At 49.8% G+C, this 24,173-nt stretch overlaps 1 protein-coding gene across 6 annotated transcripts in view; it reads right to left on the bottom strand.

Moving 5' to 3' along the window:
- The window catches only part of HIVEP3 (HIVEP zinc finger 3), a 515,337-nt gene that overhangs the window by 197,418 nt on the left and 293,746 nt on the right, over positions 1-24,173 (bottom strand). The gene's annotated exons all lie outside the window — the stretch shown is intronic.

Here is a 24,173-nt window from a genome sequence, read left to right as displayed (position 1 = left end):
AAGTCTCTTCTGTCATCTCCCGCCGGGACTGCTGGTATCTTCCTGGCTGCACCGGGCAGCAGGCCATACGGGCTGTGCTGAGACCAAGTGATGGGGGTGGGAGCATGGAGGATGAGAACACAGCCGAGGGAGAGCCAAGGGATGGGATGTCCTTGGATTCTGAAACCCCAGCGCTGACAGCCAACTGCCCGACACCCAGGTACTAAGTGGTAATTACTGTAAAAAGCAAGAAGCTTGACAGTGAGAGTGGAGTGGAATGCCTCACTTTGTGTCCCCCTCCACCGCTTGCTTTCACATTGCAGGCCTCGGTGTTGGTGGGAAGGGCCCTCGGGGGCTACCACCCAGCCCTCCCTGTACCTAAGAGGAAACTCAGGCCCAGCCAGGGCAGAGCCTCTCAAGGGTCATGCGAGAGTTGGTGGTAGAGCCAGACATGGGAGCTGGAGCTCCTGTCTCCTGTCCATCACTCAGCAAACATGGACTGTGCCAGGAACTGGGACCCATGACTCGGCCTCAGCCCCTGCGGGGGGCACGCCTGTGCCTAGAGAGCCCGGGTGCTGCAGGGTCAGTGACCCAGGATGGCATGGTTGTGCCCGGGGAGAGGGCTCAGGCAGGCTTCCCAAGAGGTGAACTCGCGTTGCCAATGCAAGGAACAGCGGGACAGTGGCCGCGAAGGGATTCTTCACGGAGGACACAGAACTGGAGAAGGGTGGGCAGGCCTCCGTCGCCTCTCACTCTCTTTGTCCCTCTACCGTCCTTGTAACTTCCTACTCAGCCACCAGGCAGGCGCCCTGCATGCACACGTACCCTCATCATCTCCGGTTGCCCTTCCGTCCTGACCCCGGCCCCCTCTCTGTCACCTGGGGTAGGGCCCCTGGCTCTCGGTGGGTGCAGAATCCACCCCCCCACTCCGCCCAGCTCACGCCCTTCACCCACGCGCCTCCCTGCCTTGCAGCTGGTCAGGGCACGGTTTTGCCCCTACAACCCCAGCTCATGCCCTAATCCCACCATTGCTCACACACCAGCCCTCCTTCCCTTTTCAGACAGGGGGCAGAGGTTACACCCGCCAAGCCCCCTGGGTCTCTCTGTGGCTCACTTGTGCTGTCTGCAGTAATGAGTGGATGGTGCCTTTGGCTTCAGAGACCAGGGCACCAGAATCGAGGCTCCACCCCACAGACTAGCTGTGTGGCCTTGGCCAGCCCATGAACCTCTCTGGGCTTCAGTTTCTCATGTGCAAAATGAAGCAATGACGTCTCCCTGACAGGTAGGATGAACGAGCCGGCGGGCATGTGCACGGCGCAGCATTTGGCCCAGAGAAGGCAAACGATAAACATTCATTCCGTGAATGGGCAGCGAGTGGGTTGTTGGCTCGGGGCCCAGGCTGGTGTGGGACACAGCTGACGGCCACTCAGCTTGTCGACGACTGATCACCTGTTTTCACTGAAGGGCGTTCAGCAGGGGAGTTAAGGGCCATATCTGTGCCTTAGAAAGACCCGCGGGCTACCAGGGTGGGGGGCAGCCTGGGAAAGGGGAGGCAGAGGCCAAGAGACCAGGGGGGAGGTGGCTTCATTTCTCCCAGGGAGAGGAGGGCGTCCTGATGGAGGCTGGGCAGGCAGGGTGGACAGAAGGCAGCCTAACTAGAGACACTTAGGGGCAAAAGCAACGGTACCTGGGCCCCCTGGACTGGGATGGAGTTGAGGGGGGGGGAAGAAGAGAGGAAAATATCCACTGACACAGTGGCTGCTGAGGCTGCGGGGTGAGATGTAGGATGTAGAAGAAAAGCAAATTCAGGGCTGTGGGCAGTAAAGATGATGCAATGGTATGTGTGGCTTTGGGAGTGTTAAGAGGATGCTTGCAGGGCATTAAGGGCGAATTGCGGCCTGTGAGGCACGATGTTTGTGACACCAGATGCATCCCTTGTCCAGTATCAAGTGACTGCCCACCAACATGCTCTAACGCTAGTGAATAGTTCACCAGCACCGTGACCTCTCTCAAGCATTCTATGTGCTTCAACGCATTTAATCCTCCAACAATCCTTTGCAGAGAGCTCTATTATTGTCTCCATTTGACTGGTTGAGAAACTTGAGGCCCAGAGAGGTGATATCATCTTGTCCAACAAGTTACCGACCAAGCAGAAAACTGGAGTCAGCTGCAAATAATTTCAACTGAGCTCCTACTGTACAGGCAATCCTTTCTTTTTATAAGCACTTTTAACAATGGCACACAGTAGGCGACATATAAATGCTTGCTATGATGGTGGTGACGATGGTGGTGATGACGGTGAGGAAGATGACAGCGCTGAGGGGGGTGGGGCTGAGAATCCACTTCTCTCTTTTGATTTAGTCCTGTGAGGGGTTAGGGTCCCCTAACTATGGGGAAAGAGCAGCAAAGGCGCGAGAGGTCGTGCGTCAGGAGGAGCTGAGGTCAGGTCACACACACAGGCCTGCATCATCTCCAGGGCTTGCTCACTGCTCTAAAATAGGAGCAGCCCTCCCCGCAACCAGCAGCCTGCTACCACTGCGCCCTGCTCCCACGAGGGGCTGCCTGCTGGGGCTCTCTTCCCAGCCCCGTACCTTGGGACCCAGGTATTGCCAGAGGATCGAACCCATCTGCCCATCCTCTGCCAACACAAGGCAAGCTCCGTGACAGGCGGATGGAGGACGTCTGCGTGCTCCCTGCCACCCACGTGCTATCTAAATTCACTGCCAGACAAAGCCTCCTCTTTGTCCTGGTGCCTCCCTCCCTCCCTGCCATTCACGCACTGAGAGATTTCGTTTCCAGTAAGTGGAGGCTGGAGAGAGAAGAAAGCAAGCAGGAGAAGGAAGAAGAAGAAGTAGAAGGAAAAAAAAAAACAAAAAACCTAGAAGGGAGGCAGGAGAAAAGGCAACAACACTGAATCAGGGCCAAGACTCAGCCCCATTGTCCAAGTGACAACTCATTGGAAAAATGACTTGTAGGCTGCGTGGGGGAGATGTTGCCTCCGAGGAGCCTCCTTTCCCCGTTTAACGAGGCAGCATCGCAGCCGGTACCCGCCCGGGGTGTCTGGGAGCTTCACGCTCCCGCATAAGGGGCAAACTGAGGGGCCTGCAATTCGGATCCCACCCTGCTTAGAAGTAAGGAGCGCCCACACTTAATGCCTGAGAACTCTCCAGCTCTGGGCTGGGCACCCCATGGTGGCTTTCCCGCAGAACCTTAGACGGTGCATTTCCCATGGATGACATCAGGCCAAGCTCCCTGGGCAAAACGCCAAATGCTCAGCTCCCCCTGGAAGGGGTGGGGTCCCGGGGATGGCAAGGCACCCTGGCTTCAAGAGGAGAGAGGTGGGCTCACTGCTCGCCCAGCTCCTTCTCCCCCAGGGAAACAGGGAGACCCCCAGGAACACTGTAATCTGAACAGCGGTCTTAAGAACATTCACTCTCTGGATCCCAGCTTTCTCATCTGTGAAATGAGAAGGCTGAACCTTCCACGCCCCCAAAATTTTGTGAGCATTCACCACGGGCAAAGGCAGTACTGGAAAAGCAGCATACACATCTGTGGCTTCCTTTAGCAAACATTCATTGACTCCGAGACCCTGTCCTGGATGCGCAGGGGTAAGACACAGAGAGGACCACATGTGTGTCCTTCAGCAGCTCGGACATAACAGCCCATCAGACAGTGAGGCCTTGAGGGGAAACACTGAAGGACCAGGAGGAGTTCTGGCTCTTTCTCTACACAGAGAGGCCAACGTGGCTACCCGAGGCCCTCTGTCCACCCCCAGGACTGACCCCTCTAGGCTCCAGCCACCCTCCACTTCCCAGACCCCAGTGCCCACCCCTACCCACTCTCCCGGCACCAAGCACAAAGTGAGGCCTTCTTCACTTTTTCCTTTATCTGCTGAGATACACGGCCCCTTGTTTCCAGCTCTAAGGGGCTACCCGCTTAGGAGCATAGACTCTGGCATCTGAGCAGTCTGGGTCTGAAGCCCATCTGAGCCGCTTACAAGCTAGGTGGCCTCGGGCAAGCTGCTTAATGGATCTCAGCCCGATTTCCTCATCTGCAAAGTGGGGTGAACGGTAACTACCGGCGGGATGTCTGGAGCCTTAATTAAGATGCTGAGTGCTCAGGGCGGAGCTCAGTGTGGTGCCTTGGCCCACATTCCTCTGTTCCCACTGTCTGCGATGTCCCAAAGCCCCATTTTGGTTGGCTACCTCCTGCCATCCTTTGTATCCCAGAGGAGACCCCTACCTCTGCTTTGAAAGGCCTCTGACTCTCCAAGCCTGGCTGGTGTGTCTCTGTGTCCCCCAAAGGGCCTGTGACATGCCCCATCATTGGACTTACTGTCTTGGGCTGCATCGGCCCCTTGACTCATCTGTTGTCCCCTAACCTCTGGGCGCCATGAAATGAGCCTAGTTTACAGCAACTTGTTTGCTCTAGCACCCTCGGCTCACAGATGAAGAAACAGAGGTTCAAAGGAGCAAATGACTTGCCGAGGCCACGTGGCTAATTACACGGAAGGTGGGGAGTGGAACTCTGCGCCAGCATTTCTGCAGAACAATTGCATTTTAACAAGGGCTGTCCAGGCCTTCACCTAAGGCCTTGGTGACCTTGAGGACCTCAGGCTGGTGATGAAACTGGAGAGGGAGATATTTTTGGAAAAGGGGCTTTTTATGGGGAAATGGCTTACAGATTTGTGAGGCTCTGCGGTCCTAAAATATAGCAGGCGTCATTAACCTGTCCTGGCACATCCCTCATGCCAGGCCCGTACCGGGACCTCTCCCATCCCTGCTCTCTTCTGTGCCACCATAATCCTGTGAAGAAGGATCTGGATCCATGCCTGTGTCTGTAGAGGACCAGGAAGCTCAGGCATGTGATTTGCCTAAGGCCACAGCTGGTAACATTGAGACTCAAGTTTGGTGCTGGCCACCTCTCCGGAGGGCAGGGTCCTCGTCCGTTCTGCTCTGGCCCAGGCCCGAGTCCTGTGCTGCTGATGGGAGGGAAGCCCAATGGAGCAGGCCTGCCCCAGGCCTTTCCCTCTAGGAAGGAGGAGCTGGTCAGCCCAAGGGGGAAGCTCAGCATTGTGTCAGGAGCACACGACACATCTCAGAACAACAAGTCTACTTAAAGGTTTAGGGGAGAAACAAGCACAACACTTTAAAAAATGAAAATAAACCCTGATAGAATCATGGAGAACACAAAATGTTATGAGAATGTTTAAGGGAAAACACAAGACTCCCAAGAAATTCATTTAACCTTCTTTGTGAAAAGGTTTGAGAAATAGTGAGCTAGTCCAATCCTCTCATGAAACAGAGAAAGAAACTGGAGCTCAGAGATATCAGGTGACTGGCTCAAGGTCACACAGCCAGTTCGCTCCCAGCACCTGGAATAGGACATAAACTAGCAAACCCAGGCTGAGCCCAACGGATCCGTGGTTGGACAACCCTGGATTCCAGTTAAGGTGATGCTGCTTATGAACTGTCCTGCCTGGGGTTGGTCAGTTCTCTTAGCCATGCCTCAGTCTCCTCATCCATAAAATGGGGCAACAGTCTCAGAAGCACGTGAGCTAACGCTGTAAGGATTCATAGGCTCACCACAAACAGCCAGCCTCCCTGCCCTCTGTTGTCCCTGTGAACAGTGTAAAGAAACCTGTGAGCAGAAAAATGCCCGTATCAGCACTCAGACCCCCAAGAAGGTGGATTCCAGCATCTTCCTTCTGCTTGTAATGGAATGTGGCACCCTTACACCACAGCATTTCATGAGGGCCCCCAGATACAGCATCCCTAGGATGATATTGTGCTCAGAATAATCTCAGAGCCACCAGAAGCCCAAATTCTCCCAGCCGTCCACTGCTCCTAGGAGAGGAAACAGGAACTTCTGACAACAGTGTCCGCATAGATTCCCCGTGTGGCAATACCCGAGGAGCCTTCACTGCCCCTGCCCCGTCGGCCCCACCGGCTAGGGGTTTCCGGGCAGCCTGGTGTGGGATTTTGACATCTCGAGCTGGAGATCACGTGAGCAGAGCATCGGTGGTGACCAGGGAACTCCAGGAAGCCAGGCTGGGGGAGCACTTTGGCAGGAGCTGAGTGAGGTCAGAGAGACTCTGCTGACCTAGGGTGGTGGTGGCCAGAGAGGGAGGCCCAGGGTCAGCGGGCCACTCCTTCCAGAAGCAGAGGCAAGCACGACAGGCTGTCCTAGAGACTGCCCATTGAGCCCTGGGCACATGTAAGTCTTGTCAGATGGGAACATAGAGGCTCCGGCTGTGTGAGTAATGGAACCTTGGTAGTTACTTAGCTTGTGAGAGAAAGAGTCAGGGTTCCCCCCTCCCCCGTCCGCCTCTCTCTGAAGGAAGTCTGGGCTTCTTCAGACCCTCCCCCAACTGCACCCAAATCCACCTACTGTTTAAAAAGTACTTCTCAACCACAGACTCGCAATCTTATCTCACATGCTTACAGATGACCCTGGAGAGGCAGACAGGGTCATCATGCCCACTTTACAGATGAGAAGACCTGAGGCTCTCAGAGACCATGTGAGTTGCTTACGGCCAAGACTCAAGTTCCGGCTCTCTAGTCCGGCTCCCCAGGTTGCTTCAGAAGAGGGACCACCAGCAACAGCACAATGGCAAGGAAACCACATGCCCACAGGACCATGACTCAGGTGTTCCCAAAGCGTCTTCACAGTCACCCCAACATCCAGTCACGGACAGCCCCTTCCAACCCACAACCCTGTTGTAAGCGGGAAATTGTCTGTTCTCACATTAAAGATGACAAAAAGGGATCAGAGAGTCAACAATGACTTGCCTAAGGTCACACAGCTAAAAGTGGTAGATCTAGGACTCAAGCCTATATCGTCCAGTTCCCCCATACTCTGTCCACCGAAACGTACTGCTGGCCAGGAGGTGGGATGAAGACATGGGCCCTGGTGGCGGTGTGACCCCCCTCCCCTGTGCTCCCGGGCCCCACGGCCCTGAGCTTCTGCTGCCTCCAAGGCCATCCAGAAAGCAGCGATTGCAAGTCCTGCTGGGGGTGGGGCAGCCAGGTGCTGGCAAGGGCACTCAGGTTGGGCAAGACCACCGAGGTCACTCCCCGGCCTCTGCAGCTCGGCTGTCACCCGCACGCAGCTACACCCGGAGAACCTGGAGGAGGGAACAGACCTTGGGATGCTCAACAAGGTTCTGGAATGACACTGTCTGCTTCTCTCTCCAGTCCCGGCAGGGTGAACCCCCAACAGCATTCTGGGGTGCAAAGAATGGGGAAGAAGGAGAAAACTAACACGAACAGCAAGCTTGGCTCTAGGTGAGGGGTCATTTTAATTCATTCGTTCATTCTACAAACATTAATAAACACCCTCGTCGCACAGGCCTGGGCTAGGAGCGCTCACGTTTCCTCCTGCCAGCAGCAGCCAGAAGCCTCCAACCATACAGAGGCCGAGAGGGCAGAGAGGCAGGAGAAACCGGGAAGCGAGCATTACGGGAGGACTTGGTGGTCCTGGGGCTAGCCTGGCGCTGCCATTCATTCCCCACTGTGTGACCCACGTGAACCTCATGCCCTCATGGGGCCATGGTGTCAGCTCTGAGGCTTTTGGAGGGTCCACTTGCAGAGTCCATGAAGCAGCCCCTTCTCTGATGCCACCTGGCATGATTCATGGTCTCTGCCCTTGGGTGGGCAGAAGCATCCTTGGTGAGGGCAGCCAGGCCCACGAGAAGGCAGGAAGGAGCGGGGGCAGCTGCAGGGAGTGAGTGCTCAGTCCCCCCTGTGCCCAGCCAAAGGCGGGTGCTTTTCTCTCTTCATCAGACTCGCCAGGGAAGGGAGGGGAGGAAGGGGAGCCAATTTCTGGCCAAGCATTTTCCATATGGTATCTTGTCTAATTTCTAAGATAACCCAGGGAGGCCCAAACTGAGGCTCAGAGAGGGAGAGTGACTGGCCCCTGATCACACAGTGGGAACAGGGAGGGGCTGCAGTAGGAACACAGACCTGTTTGCCTTCAAAGAAAGACGGTAAGCCACCTCTTCTCTTTCCTTCTTTCTTGTCTCCCGGCCCTCCCCCTCTTCCCTCCCCACAGCTAAACCATGTTAGACAGAACTGGAGGAGCAGTGCCGTAACCAGAGGGGAACCCCCTATTCTCCCACCCCGCCCCCCTGCACTCTCCAAGCAGAGTCTGGGTCCCCAGCTGGCTTTCTGTGTTGGGAGTTTGCTCATTCCCACGATGCTGACCCATCCCCACATTCCCATCCACCCTCACCTCAGTGACTGACTAGCGCTGGGGCTGATGAAGCTGCCCTCTCTGCCCTCCACAGTGGAAATAAATCCAAGCTCCTTCCTCTTTAATCCTCACCCCCAATTCCTTGACCTTGGGTCTCTGGCAAGGCGCTGCATTGCACTGGGAGATAACCCACAATACAGGTGAGTCACACAAGGTTGCAACCACACAGGTCTGCTGCTTGAAGAAACATTGCCCTATTTGTCTGCTTTCCTGTTCATGCCAGGGGAGGAGGTGGGGCTGTAGAAACGGACAACCCTGGCTTTGATTTGCAGCTCAGCCAGTGATGATATGACCTTGTGCCCATTGCTTGGGTTATCTGAGTAGCCTAAACCTACTGATTTGTCAAATGCAGGGCTACTTTGAAAACTAAAAGTCATGATGTCTGTTAAATGACAGACACAAAGTAGGTCCTCAGCAAGTCTTAGATGTTCCCTTCAACTGCCTAAGATGTACTAAGAGGACTGAGGGCCCAGGTGTTCGTTTACATTGGTCAGCCAAGAAAAGTGATAGAAAATGTTCTCCTTATTCTTGATTTGATTTGAGGAAAGATAAACAAATGCTTTTTAGAATTGATCTTGATTTGTAATTTAGCCCTTAATTCTATACCATCTTGAATTGGTCCCTGAACACATCTGGCCTCTGAAACGAGAAGTTTCGTGTGGTACTGGCACCAAATTTCATCTGTCCATCTGTACATCCATCAATCTATCTACCCACCCACACATCCATCCACCTACCCATTCATCCATCCATCCATCCATCCATCCGGCACTCTTCCATCCATCATTTATCCATCCTTCTGTTCTTCTATCTGTTTGTCCAACCATCCATACATCCATCCATCCATCCTTCCGACGTTTGAATACCTACTATATGCCAGCCACAGTGGGGGCACTAAACAAAAACGAGCTTCCAAAGCTTCCCTCACTACTGATGGCTCAGACCCACACCACAGGCAGTTAATAATTACTTTTCCACTGATTGGATAAGGAGAGAGAAAGAGGGCTGCCTCCCTTCCCAGAGTCTGGCTTGCTCAACCTTGCCTTTCCTCTGTTCCACGTGTAAGTCTCCTGGTGAGTGACTTTCACATGAATAATTATTCCTCAATGAGCAGGATATTCCCTACAAGGGAGAGGGTTTCACTAAAGTACAGATCACTTATGTGCACACACATACCACCCCCACACACACTTTTAGTGGTGTGTTCAGAATGCCTGTGTGCAAAGCATAGTGAGGAGCCCGAGGCTGATTCTCATTACTCTGTCCTTTCTCCCCAGTGGGTTAAAACAATGCTTCACATAGGAAACACTTCATCTCATAATCACAACATCTTCATTTATTTTTAGCATTGTATCCCTCGCAGCCTAGAATCTCCCGTTTCTGTGCTTGTTTGAGAGGCTATGTGATAGAGCAGTGAAGAGTACAGTTCCCAAAGCCAAGCTCCTGGGGTTCAAATCCATCACTCCAACTGCGTGACCTTGAAAGAGTTGCTGAACACCTCTGTACCTCAGTTTCACTATTTGTAAAACTGGGGATCGGTAACAGAACCAATTTCACGAGGTAGTTGTGAGGATGAAATGAGATCGTGTCGTGTTTCTACTGGGGGGCAGGACCATATCCTGATAAGGCGTATTTAACTGTGGGTGGGTACTTGGGTGTCCCAATGACTGGAGTGGGTCACGGGGAAGAGTGTCACTGACAGTAGAGCACGGAACTAGAGATACTAAACCTTGCAACATTCTAGCCAGCCTGCGCAACAAAGAGCTGCCCCTAAAAGTGTCAGCTGTACCCAACTGAGGAACTCTGTACAAAAAATGCCTTGACATGGCAGACATATTCCCAATGTGAGCTGTGACTCGTTTACTGTCCCCTGCTGTGGAAGCTGCATAAGAGCAGGAAAGGACCTTGTCTGTCTTGTTCTGGAAGCTGCATAAGAGCAGGAAAGGACCTTGTCTGTCTTGTTCTGTGTTGCCAAATCTTCAGCACTTAGGACAGGGCCCAACATATGGCAGGCCCTGGATGAACAAACAAACAAACGAATGGTATCTGTTCAATCAATAATCGGTGTGTGGCCATTTGGTGAAACACGTCAATTCCAATCACAGTGAGTGTTTGAGGAGCAACTCCAAACCACAGGATAAGGGGAGATGGTGGAGGAGCAGCTGCATGCCTTGTCCCACCCTTCCTTCAAGGCCTGAGCCTGCTGGAGACGGTCCCTGGGGGCTGGTAGCTGTCTTTCACTGGTGAATACTGTCTGCTCATAAAGGTTTCTCTCTTCTCCCCCACCAGAATGGGCGGTAGGGCCCTCCTCACTTCCCTCTCTGTTCCTGGGCACAGGGGACCTGACCCTAAGTAAGGCTTGGCAGATATCTGAGCGGTTGCATTTTTCTCCCCTCCCCTGCATGGATGCAATCAGGCACCATCACATTAATGTGAATGCACCCGATCAAGCAGAGTCCTTGGGAAACGGAAGGGGAAGGGGTGAGGGGAGGGACCTTCCGGATATTCTGAGCAGAAATGGATTAACCAGAAAACTCTCATCAAACATTTTCCCATCTTTAGTCTCCTCTCCTCCTTGGTAACAAATAGAGCCCTTCCCTATCGTGTGGAGCTCAGAGGCCAGACAGCCTTTTGAAATGTATGTCACTGAACCTTTGCTAAGTGCCTATTGATGCAGTGGAAAGCGCTGAATCAAACCAGGTCCCTGATGCTGGAGGTTCCCAGTCTTTGGGGAGAGAGCCAGGTACCAAGTAAAGCCGTGATCTGAACGTGGCCAGACGGGCAGGATGAAGAAGCTTTAGGAGATTACGTCAAAGGGGGCTGAGTTCCTGACACTCCTCAGAAGCTATGTTTTAGGGGTTAAATATTTAATAGGAGCTTATGTTCTTGTGTTGAGCTGCATTTTCTTGTTTGTCTTGGTTTTGTTTTTCTGCAAATTCTGTTCAGTAGATGGTATTGCTCAGTAAGATCCCGGCTAAGCCTGGTTTTATAAGGTGTGTTCATTCAAGGAGTGAACAAGAAGACAGTCCATGCCCTTGCAGAGCTTACATCCCAACACATACCTATCTAACCTCCCAAGTGCCATGAAGCAGGCCAGCTTTCTTTGAAGATAACAGGGTAGACAGCCAGGTGAAGGGGGAAGGGTGGCTGGAGAGGCTCTCTCTGATCAGGTGCCATGGGCACAGGGCCTGAAGGGAGCGAAAGAGCCAGCAGCATAGATCTCAAAAGAGCTTCGACATCAGCCAGGGTCTTATGAATTCTAGTTCTGGAAGGTGCTGGGCTCTGGTCAAAAGCTGGGGGCTCCAGCACCAACCAAAGAAGGGATTGGATTCTTTTCCTAAGTTTCTCCTCTCTGTGGACTTTCAGTCCAAATGACCCCTAGACAGTGATTCCCTTCCATCCTCTCACAAGTCTGGCACCCTCCCTCCATGCTCACCCCACCAAGGAGGTGGAGCACAGGGTCACCATCACCTGAATATCACCCTGGTGAAGTTCTCAAATCTTTCCACCAAAGCAACCCTAAGGGGGGAGGACACCGAAATGTTTCCCCCCGGGAGTTCCAGGGATATGACCCAAAGCAGGCCCCACAAGCCAAAACGCCTTTAGCCTCCTGTTTTATCCCTAAAATCCATGCACATATACAATTCTGCTCCATAGTCTATGCATGTATCTCTCCATGTGATGAAATATGCATGCATTTAATTCTTCAACTGAAAGATCAGCCAAGTTTACGTGTGGTTCCCTAGGACTTTGGCACCCTGCATGCACCCCAGGGACATGGGCACCCACAATTGAGAAGCACAAAGCAGAGGAATCCTGGCCTGGGGTTCTAGTCATAACTTGCTATGGACACACCTTGTGGCTTTCCTTGAACAAAGGGAGGGGCTGTTGTGGCCCTCGGTCCCACCTTTCCAGGCAGCTCATGACTTGGAGGACCCCAGTAGAGGGAGGGCAGCATGACGTGGAGGACCAAAAGCCTGAATGAGACTGGGGTTGCGAGAGTGGGGATATGGGAAGAATGTCCTGGCCAGAGGCTCTCCCCTCTCCACTGGAGGGAATACAACAAACCCCCTAAGAAGGGGGATGTGGCACCTGTGTCACAGGCCTCCTAGCTGGGGATCAACAACTGCCAGTAACCTCTAGGAGATCTGGCACCTAGCATGGTGCTTGGCACATAATAATCCTCGATCAACATTTGTTGAATGGATAGATGAATGAATGGTGAATGAATGAATAAATGGCTGCGTCACAAAGAACTAGTGACTCCCCTCAGCCTAGATGATGCTAATCCTTTCTGGCCCTAAATAGAATATTTGAGGTGGCTACACCACCCCTCCTGTCCCCAATCTAAATAAGTAATTTGATGTACTGCCTGCTGGCCCCATGGTTTCTCCCTGTGGCTAATGCAGTAAGAAGAGCCATAGATTATAAACCACTAATTATATTTAGACAAAAATTATCTTCCATAAAGACAATAGTAATAATGGGTACCAAATGCCTGGGCCTCTAATAATCACCTCACATCCATTATCCATTTACTTCTCACGCCAACTTGTCATCAACCCCATTTTCAGGTTAGAAACCTGGGACTTCACCAGGTGGCATATTTGCTGAGGAAACAGGGCCTGGGACTGGCTCTGAAGTCCTCAGTCTGTCCTCTGCGTGGCTGCGGAAAGCAAGGGCAATGGGACCGACTCCCCTTCCCATTCCAGCCTCCTGGTCACACTCCTCCTGATAAGAATTGTCTAAGGGACTTAGTATTCTTTAAGCCCCCGAACATGGGACACAAAAGCTACTGTCCACGGAAGCTATACATGAAGGTGGCAGGTCTCAGTTGGGCTGTGGTGGTGCCTGACTCAGGGCACCCACCTCTCCCTAGGTTGCTGTAACCCACAGGTGGCCTGGTGTGGGATCATCCCATGGGGGTGATGGCACAGGCTAAGGCAACCAGCCAGGTCTGGAGCAGATGCTGTCGGTGCTCTGCCCATCCCACCTGGCCCCTTTGTCATTTCCTTGTGCACCAGCCTGACTTCTGCAGCCAGCACTGCGCTCAGCCACTGGAACTCACTTTCCTGCCCGCGCAGAGGGCTGGAAGGGCCTGGGAGTCAGTGTGCTTCTGCCCAGGGGCCAGCTCCTAACTATTGGCTGATGGACGCACGGTATAAATACCCTGGCTCGCTCTCAGACACTCAGACCAGGTAATGAGAAAGTCAGGCAGGGCCAGCATGCGACCTGGTGCAATGGCGTAACCGCAGGCCAGGGGAGCTGTGGGCCAGGGAGCGCACTCAGCACTAATCACCCCTCGACCCTACAAAGAGGACACTATGACTCCCATTTTGCAGATGAGGAAACTGAGGACTGCAATAGGATGTGAACTCAGGTCTGCCTGATTTAAAGGTCAAATGCTTGCCACAGGAGAAGGGAAGGGAAGGTTAAGGAAGGGGGTAAGGTAAGCAGTAAACTGTAATGTGCAGACCTCAGGGTTAGGAAGAGGAGAGGGGAGGGGACAGGGGAGAAGATGGAGTGAGGAGGAAGCTTCAGCCCCGCTCATGAGAACCAAGGCCAAAGATGGGGAGGGAACCCTGGACCAGCAAGATGTTTGATGCTGAGGACACATGGGGCCAGTTGGGACCCAGAGGGTGCTGTGCAGGGTACCCCCCACCCCCAGGCCTGATCCCATCAGCTTCCACCATGCGCCCATGTTGGTGCTGGTTACCCAGGACCTCATCTGGCAGCTGCCCACCACCAAGGCCGCTGGCAACTCCCACCCACATTTCTGGCAGGGGGATGAGGAAAGGGGAAGGAATCAATTTTTTTCTTGATTATAAAAATAGTACATATTGTGAGTATTTCAGAAAGTATAAAAAGAAAATTAAAATGACTTATAATCCCACCCCAGAGATCACCACTGTTCACACTTGGTGTCCTTCTTGATATACACTTTTCTATGCACAATGCAGTTTGGGTTTATTTCTTATGTCTATTAGATGTACCAAGTTTTTCATTTATCCATATCAGTGCCTTTTCAAGTCATTGAATGCCCACCTATGTCACCCCCTTCAATAGCTGTGTGGTATTGTACTGTGTAGATTGATCACATTTAATGCAAATCATCCCTTACTGATAGACTATGGCTGGGTGTACAGTAAACAATGCTGGAATGAACATCTTTTTTTTTTTTGTCTGCATTGGGTCTTCGTTGCTGCGCGTGGGCTTTCTCTAGTTGCGGCGAGCGGGGGTTACTCTTCATTGTGGTGCTCAGGCTTCTCATTGTGGTGCCTTCTCTTGTTGCAGAGCACAGGCTCTAAGCACGCAGGCTTCAGTAGTTGTGGCTCGAGGGCTCTAGAGCACACGGGCTTAGTTGCTTCGCGGCATGTGGGATCTTCCCGGACCAGGGCTCGAACCCGTGTCCCCTGCATTGGCAGGCAGATTCTTAACCACTGCGCCACCAGGGAAGCCCTGAACATCTTTAAGATGGTGTCTTTCTGGGGGCCAATTAAGAACATGAATCAAAAGTCTTAAAAAGATATCATTTCCTTTGACCCAGTGATTCCACTCAGGAGTGTTTGCTCATCCTTAGAAAGTAATCAGATGAGAGAAGGCTGCTGGCATGGAGAACCCAGAGGGCCTGGAGAACCAGGTGTGTTATCAACACAGGGACCAAGGCAGCAATGGAAGGACATCATTCTTGAGGCTGGGGCCAGGATAGGAACATGACTTCTATGTAAATATCACTTGTAATTTTGCCCTGAGTGCCTGGCATGGAGTTGGCACTTTACAAATGTGGAATGAAGTATGAGATTGGTCTCAAATGCGAAGTGGGAACCTAGTTAAAAGTCTGAGTCTTTGCAAAGATTGACTTGACACTAGGACCCCGGCATACTGGCCTCAGGTTCTAAGGGGCCTACAGTCTCAGGGAGAGCAGTGAAGAGGCCAAGGGCCAGGCAGGTGAGCAGAAGCCCTGGCTTTATGGAAAAATGACACACCAAAACCAGATGCATCCTTGCTTTGTCCCTGATCATAGAGAACCCACTCCCCCTCTCCCTGCCCCACTTCCTTCAACTGTTGAATGGGAAACTGTGGTCCACCCACCTACAAAAAGCAATCAGGGTGGTAACATTTGAATACAGATCTTCCTCAACTTATGATGGGGTTATGTCCTGATAAACCCATCATAAATTGAAAATACCATAAATTGAAAATGCATTTAATAAGCCTATGCTACTGAACTTCATCCCTTCGCCTAGCCTACCTTAAATGTGCTCAGAACACTTACATGAGCCTACAGTTGAACAAAATCACCTAACACAAAGCCCATTATTATAAAATGTTGACTATCTCATGTAATTTACTGAATGCTGTATTGAAAGAACAACACTTTCTGTAAGCGTATTAGTTGTTTACCCTGGTGATCGCATGGCTAACTGGAAGCTGCAGCTTCCACTGCCCGGCATCAGGAGACATCACGTACTGCATGTCACTAGCCCGGGAAAAGATCGAAATTCAAAACAAGAAAAACAGTTTCTACTGAATACTGCTTTTGCACCATTGTAAAATCATAAGTTGAACCATCGTAAGTCGGGGATCGTCTATATAGACTCTAAAGTAACACAATCATCGTCATCATCATCACAGCAACCATAATAAAGGCAGTTAACATTTGTTGAGTATTCTTTATCCACCAGGTACTGTTCTAAGTGTTTTGGTCACGTTAACCTTCATGCTAGCTCTCTGGCGTTGACGCTATTACATGGCGTGGATACTGGAGATGCGAAGCGAGAGGTCACTCAGCTGGCCCACCAGCTGGCCTGCTAACATTGCTGGGGTCTAAACCCAGTATCCGCATTCTGAGCCAGGGCCACTAATCCAAATGCAAAATGCCCTCTACCACCTACCAGTGGGGTCCTCTGGGTCGCTGATTCAGCCTCTTTGAAACTTGAGTTTCCTTACCTGTAACTTGGGGACACTGATTGGTGAGGACTCTCTGTGGACGGACGCGTACAGGAGCATGGGGTGGGGGGGTACTGCTCAGCCCTTAACCCATGCAGAGCGGGTGGTTCTTCTCCCGGTAGAGAACCCCAGACAGGAGCAATAAAGAGGGCTGCCTGCTTTTAGCAAAACCTGATATTGGCGCAAAGGTGATAGGCTCCAGTCAACACACACCGCCCTTCTCTCCTCCACTCAGGCCAGAGACTGAATGAGAGGTCTATTTTCAGTCCCAGCAGGGGGTCCTTCCAAACTTCCAACAAGTTCTAAGTAGTGAATGTCACCATCTGGGAGGTGTGGGTTTAAAAAGAGGTTTGTTTGAAACGTGTGACTTCCCACTCAGCACTGCTGGTCCCGGTGGGTCACCCTCTGGTGTCCATGGCTGGCCCTTCACCCAGCACCTATCTGAGCTCCTCTCACCTCCCCTGCACAGGTTTCAGCAAAGACAGGAAACCCAGACAAGGATTCCTGACCCCAGGGTTCCGGGTTCCTTCTGGGCTTCAGGGGCTCTCTGACCTTATGACATACCATGTGTGTGTGTGTGTGTGTGTGTGTGTGTGAGACAGACAGACAGACAGACAGATGAATGAGAATAATTCTGGGGGAAGGCCTATAGCAGTCAACATGATCTCATCAGGATTCCTAAATTTCTAAGGCAATTTAGAAACGCTACAACAGAAGTCAGAAACGCGCTCTCTGGAATGGAATGGCCCCTGTGTGGAACAGAGCTCACCTTTGCCCCACACAGCCCTGACTCACTTTGTCTTCATTAGCTACGTGATCTTGGACAAGGCATCTCGTCTCTCTGGCCCCTGTTCCCGCATCTACAAAATGAAGAAATTGGTCTTGTGAGCAGCTTTCAGCCTGTGCTCTAGGGAGCTCCAGAGGGCACAGAACCTGCATGAGATGCTACTTGAATAAACGGCCCTGTAGCTTAAAGCCACAATTAAAACAAAGCCCCCGCACAGCTGATTGCTCAGGCCCTTCTGCTCTGGTTCTTCTTTAATCCTTAGAGGAGGTCAAGCCTCCTGGTTAAGAGCCAGATGCTCGAGCAAATACTGGCTCTGCCACTTGCTAAGCACCATGACCTCAAGCATGTTGCCTGAAGTCTCCTGCTTCCCATCTATGAACTGCACATACCTACCTCATAGGCCACTGTGATGATTAAATAAACTGATACAAGAGATAATAAGTGTTGGTGAGGATGTGGAGGAAAGGGAACCCTCGTGCACTGTTGGTGGGAATGTAAATTGGTGCAGCCACTGTGGAGAACAGTATGGAGGTTCCTTAAAAAATTAAAATTACAACTGCCGTGTGATCCAGTAATTCCACTTCTGGGTATTTATCCAAAGTAAACAAAAACACTAACTCAAAAAGATATATGTACCCCCATGTTCATTGCAGCATTATTCAAAATAGCCAAGACAGGGAAGCAGCCTAAGTGTACATCAACGAATGAACAGATAAAGAAAATGTGGTATTTATATACAAAAGAATACGATTCAGTCATAAAAAAGAAGGAACATTTGCCATTTTTGACAACACGGATGGACTTTGAGAGCATTATGCAAAGTGAAATAAGTCAGACAAATACCATATGAGCTTATTTATATGTGGAATCAGAAAGACAAAAACTGGAAAGCAACCCCAAATGGACCTCATAGATACAGAGAAAAGATTGGTGGTTATCAGAGGCAAGGGATAGGTAGACAGGTAAAACGGGTGAAGGTGGTCAAAAGGTACAAACTCCCACCTACAAAATAAATAAGTCCTGGGGATGTAATATACAGCATGGTGACTACAGTTAATAATACTATACTGTATATTTGAAAGTTGCGAAGAGAGTAGATCTTAAAAGTTCTCATCACAAGAAAAAAAATGTGTAACTGTGTGTGATGATGTACATTAACTAGACTTACTGTGGTGATCATTTTGCAACGTATACAAATATTGAATCATGTCCTACGTCTGAAACTAATACAATGTTATATGTCAATTATATCTCAATTAAAAACAAACAAATAAATCTAAAACAGCTCTCTAAACACACGGCAAATAATTATAAGTGTTAGCTATTTTCTGTCTCAGATTCTAACACAAGCCCTGAAATGTGGAAGTTAATCAATAAATGGCAGCTGAATAAATGAGGGAGTGAGTGAAAGAACACATTTCCGGAGTCTATAAATCCCACGAATTGATTCTCTAAGTGGGCACCACTCAAAGTACTAGGCCAGAGCTTCCTAAGCTTAAATATGTACATGAGTCACGTGGGAACCTTATTAAAATACAGACTCTGGTTAGGCAGGTCTGGAGTCGGGCTGGGCCTCGGCATTTCTGAGTTCCTAGGTGAGGCCAATGCCTCTGGGCCACGGACCACACTTTGAGTAGCAAGGCTTCGGTCCATCCCTGGTCATACTCTTTAGTGTGCAGCCTTTCCACCTGCAGTTAGCAAACCCCTCAGGACCCTGGGGAACATCTGCAGACTGGGTGTTATTTATCGGCCGCTGGACGACCAAGCCCAGAGCACTCTTGTGCTGGGTTCTCAGGAACTGAGAGGGGAGTCAGGGTGAAACCCTGAGCTTACATCTGGGCTCTACCCCACGAGGATGCTGGGCAAGTCCCCCGGCCTCTTCATTTGTGAAGTGAGATCACCAACACCCTCCATGCCCAGGTCTCAGAACTGCTGGGAGGGTGAAAAGTGATAACAGATGGGGCCGTGGAGGGGTGGAGGGCCATGATTAACGGGCAGGCTTCATTTCCAAGTTCTCATCTTCAGCCCTTGAAGTCCTCCTCGGCGGGAAACTGACAAGCATCCCTGTTTGCATAATGGCTTGTAAGGGGCCAGGAGAGGAAGTCGGGCAGCTAAATTTAGCGTGTGCTTACGCCCCCTCACCCGAGGCTCAGCCCACGCATTCCACCGTGAGTAGGTGCCTTTCTATATTTAACTTCTGCCTGCACCTTCCACTTGAGCTCTGACACTGAAAACCCCAGGAGGATGTGGTGAGGAGGGAAGGGAAGTTCACAAAGTGTGATCGGGGGCTGACATCACATGAGGTCCCATCTGTACCTTCAGGTGTGTGTTCTTCCTGGAAGAAACTGGAAAGGTTCTTCAGCTTCTCCCCTGTCCCCTTCTTGGAGAGTAAGACTCACAAAGTGCAGCCAGAGACCACAGTGCCCTTTAGAACAATGGCACTGAGTAGGGGGTGAGGGGGCTGCTGGAAAGCCCAGCAGAAGTCACCTGAGGCAGGAACGTCTCAAATAGCCTCCGGGTACCAGGCACGATGCTAGGCCCATACACAACAGTTGGCCAAGTTCAATTCACACAAAAGCATCCTTGGGTTGGTATCATACTCAGGATACAGGTGACCAAGTAGAGGCCCAAAGGGATGAAGGGAGGTGTCCAAAGCCTGGGATGGGTGAAGAGCCGAGGCCGGTTTCCAAGTTTATGCTCCGTGTCCAGACCACACTCCTCTTCTCACCCCACCTCCTTCCTCTACAGGGGGCTATCGAGCAAGCCAGGGGCTCAAGTCTCACCTGTGTCATCATTCAGGGTTGTGACCTTGAGTTAGGCACTCCCCTCTAGGGGCCTTAATTGCCTCACCTGTAAAACAAGCCCACTGTCTGAGTTTTCTGTTTCATTTCTGAGTGTCTTCTTGATGACATCAGAATCTGATGGTCAGAGGAAGTGAGACTGAATCCTGGGATAATTCTCCAACTTTCAGACCACAAGGTGATCTCCACCCTTTGCCTATCTGCTGGCCAGCACACACGATTCTTATGCAGTCACCAGTGGAGATCACTCCATCCCTCCTCATTCTTCTGTGGAACTTTCAATGAAGTCCTGTGTGCTGAGAAGTTCAACAGGCACCAGAGGGACTGAACTAAAATGTGGTCCCCATTCTAGGGTCCACCTCCAACTAGGGGAGAAAGGCCCAGGAAAGACAGCACAGCCTTACAATGTGGTCCATGCCTAATGGAGGTTCCACGGGGCACAGAGGCTGGTGCCTAATCTCGCCTGAAGGGAAAAGAACCAGTGGGAAAAAGACAAAACAACCGTCAGGACTCTAGGCCAGCAATTCTCAAAGTATGGTTCCTGGACTTACAGCATCAGCATCATCTGGGAACTTGTTAAAAACGCAAATTCTTGGGCCCCATCCCAGACCTACTGACTCGGCAGTCTGTGTTTTAATGAGCCCTACAGGTGATTCTGAGGCTGTCTCGGTTTGAGAACCACTGGTCTAGGGCAGGCCTTTGGAAGACAGCAAAACCTTGAATCGTCGGCTCTCTAGGTCCTCTCCAGAGCCTGGCTGGGAAAAGCCACAATTCAGAAAAGTGGCATATAAAATATATGCCCTCCATTCTCTCCCCTAGACCCCTAAGTGTCCCCTTTACAACGTATCAGACTCCTGGAAAGCTCTGTGTCTGGACAGCTTGTCACTCCTCCACTGGTTCCATCTCTGGGCTCTTGCCCTTGGCTGATATCAAGGATGGTTACAAGAAACATCCACAGGAAGACCATCTCTCAGTTGCTGTAAAATGGTTGTTTTTGATCCAGCTATACAAAGCTCTTTCTATAAAACTCACGTGGAGAGTACAGTGGCAAGGAACAACTTGGCAAAGGCTTTCTAAAAATGACAACACCCTGAGTTGGTGAGTGTGTAGGGGAAAAGGCACACTCACACATTTCTGGTAAGCATGGAAATTGATACTGCCTTCCTGCAGAAATAACTGCCAAGAGCTTTTAAAAATGTACATCCCCCGACCCAGCAACTGGATTTTAGAAATTAATCCTAAGAAAATAATCAAGAATGTGTATGAGCATTTTTGGGTGTTTCAGGAAGAGCAGGGACACCGTGGTGGTTAAAGCAGAGTGACTGACCGGGGGCTGTGAGGACATGGGCACGATGACTGGGCAGGCCATCCAGGAACTCTGGCTTTTACTCTCGGGGAGAAGGGAGGGTTGAGCGTAGGAGAGACTATGACTTGTGTTTAGACAACCCTCTGGTTCTATTGAGAACAGATGCTAGGGGACAAGTGTAGAAGTGGGGACACAGTTAGGAGGACACTGGCAATCATCCAAGCTAGAGATGGCAGCATGCAAACCAGGGTAGTGACAATGGAGGTGAGACGTGGTCAACTTTTGAATGTGGTTTGAAGGTACATTTGGGCTTTTCAGTGGAGGGATGCCTGCCTGGAGATGGGCATGTGCGGTTGCCTGAACAGATTATTTCATCTCTAGAAGCTGAGAAGAACACATTAGGAAGAGGGTATGAAATGCCTTCATCGGAGGAAAAGGAGTCACCAATGGATGCCACACAAACCTGTCTGCTTTCTCTGTTGGACATTTCTGAAATCTTCAATGTGAAGCTTCCTCTCACAAGAATACCAAACTTTTATACCCTAAGATCTGGGGGCACTGGCTGCCTTCCTAGATTCAAAGGTAACCAAAGAAATGCAATTGAAAATAAGGATGTGATATAATTTTTCAGTTATCAGATAGGCCAAGATTTAAAAAGAACGATAACAGCCAGGGCTGGTGTGGGTGTATGGAAACAGCACTTCCCCACACCACCAGCGGAAGTTTAAATTAGTACCACCTTTTGGGGGCACTTGGGCAATATGTTACCAAAGGCCTTTCAAAGGTACACGCCAAAGGGACTAGAACAGCTAAAACAATTTTGAAAAAGAAAAATTAAAGTGCAAGCAATCACTCTACCTGATTTTAAGGCTTATTATATAATTACAGTAATTAAGACTGTGGTATTGGCAGAAGGATAGATATACACATCACTGGAACAGAGTAGCAAACCCAGAAATAGTTCCACAAGAGAACAGATCTTTTTTTTTTTCTTTTTCAAATCTCATTTTATTATTATTTGGCTGTGTCGGGTCTTAGCTGCAGCACACAGGATCCTTTGTTCCGGCGCTCCGGCTTCTCTGCTTGTGGCGCGCAGGCTTCTCTCTAGTTGCGGCACACAGTCTCCAGAGCGCGCAGGCTCTCTAGTTGCGGCGCGCGGGCGGGCTTCTCTCTAGCTGCGGCACACAGTCTCCAGAGCGTGCAGGCTCTCTAGTTGCGGTGCGTGGGCGGGCTTCTCTCTAGTTATGGCGTGTGGGCTTCTCTCTAGTTGTGGCGTGAGGGCTCCAGAGCACATGAGCTCAGTAGTTGAGGCGCGCAGGCTCTCTAGTTGTGGTGCACAGGCTCTAGAGCGTGTAGGCTTTAGTTGCCCCGTGGCATGTGGGATCTTAGTTCCCTGACCAGGGATTGAACCCACGTCCCCCTGCATTGGAAGGCAGACTCTTAACCACTGGACCACCAGGGAAGTCCCAAGAGAACAGATCTTTGACGAAGGAGCAAATGCAATTCAATGAAGAAAGGAGAGTCTTTTCAACAAGTGATGCTGGAACAATTGGCTAGCCATGGGCAAAAACAGTGGAACTCAACACAAACCTTACATTTTATACAAAATTTAACCCAAAATGGGTCACAGATTTAAAAATAAGATGTAAAACTATAAAACTTTTAGAGATAACATAGGAGAAAAATCTTCAAAACCTAGAGCTCAGTGAAGAGTTCTTAGACATAACATCAAAAGCATGATCCATAAAAGAAAAAAAAAATCAATACATTGGACCTCATCAAAATGAAAAACTTTTCCACTGCAAGAGACTCTATTAGGAAGATGAAAAGACAAGCTACAGACTGGAAGAAAATATTTGCAAGCCACATATTTTACAAAGGACTAGTATCTAGAACATATTAAAAAAAAAAAACTCTCAAAACCCAACAGTGAAAATAAATAAACATCCAATTAGAAAATGGGCAAAAGATATGAACAAACATTTCACCAAAGAGGATATACAGAAGGTAAATAAGCACGTGAAAAGATACTCAATATCATTAGCCATTAGCCAATAGCAAACTAAAACCTCAATGAAATATCCCTACACAACTACTGAAACAGCTAAAATAAAAAAAATAGTGATGATACCAAATGCTGGCAAGGACGTGGAGAAACTGGTCTTTCGTACATTGCTGGTAGGAATGTAAACTGGTAGACCGACTCTGAAAAAGTTTGGAAGTTTCTAAAAACCACACATACGCTTAGCATAGGATAGTATGTAGCAGTAGTATCCCTGGGCATTTATCTCAGAGAAATGCAAACTTTTGCCCACATAACCTGTACACAAATATTCATAGCAGCCTTATTTTTAAAAAGCCAACAACTGCCTTTCAATAGGTGAAGAGTTAAACAGTGGTACAGCCATACCATGGAATACTACTCAGCAGTAAAAAGGAAGAGACTATTGATACACATAACAACTTGTATGGCTCTCAAGGGCACTATGCTGAGTAAAAACATTCTCAAAAGGTCATATAATGTATGGTTCAATTTACATACCATTCTCAGAATGGCTGAATTACAGACATGGAGCACGAATTAGTGGTTGCCAGCATTTGGGAAGGTTGGAGGGAGAGGGGTGAGAATGACTATAAAGGGTTAGCAGGAGGGAGATCTTTTGGGTGATGGAATAGTTCTGTATCTTGATTTGGTGATGGTTACATGAATCTACATGTGATAAAATCATAAAGAACTATATGCACACATTGTCACAATGTAAATTTCTGGTTTTGATATTGTACTATAGTTATGTAAGATGCAAACATAGGGTTGAAAACTGGGTGAACGGTACATGGGACCTCTCTGTACTATCTTTGCAACTTCCTGTGAACCTGTATTTTTATTTCAAAATAAAAAGTCTTTTAAAAAAAGAGCTATCCTGAAAACAGAAAAAGAAGTACATGCCCCTTGACCTCAAAATTCCACTTTTATGAATTTATCCTAAGTAAATAGTAATATCTAAATTAGTAATGTCTAAAGGCATCAAAGATCACTAGATAAACATGATCATCTCAAAGTTGTTTACAATAGTGAAAAACTAAGCCAAACCACTTT

The sequence above is a fragment of the Balaenoptera borealis genome (genome assembly GCF_965194805.1).
Source record: "Balaenoptera borealis genome assembly, chromosome: 1".
NCBI classification, from domain to species: domain Eukaryota; kingdom Metazoa; phylum Chordata; class Mammalia; order Artiodactyla; family Balaenopteridae; genus Balaenoptera; species Balaenoptera borealis.
This window is presented reverse-complemented; position numbering and strand designations above follow the sequence as displayed.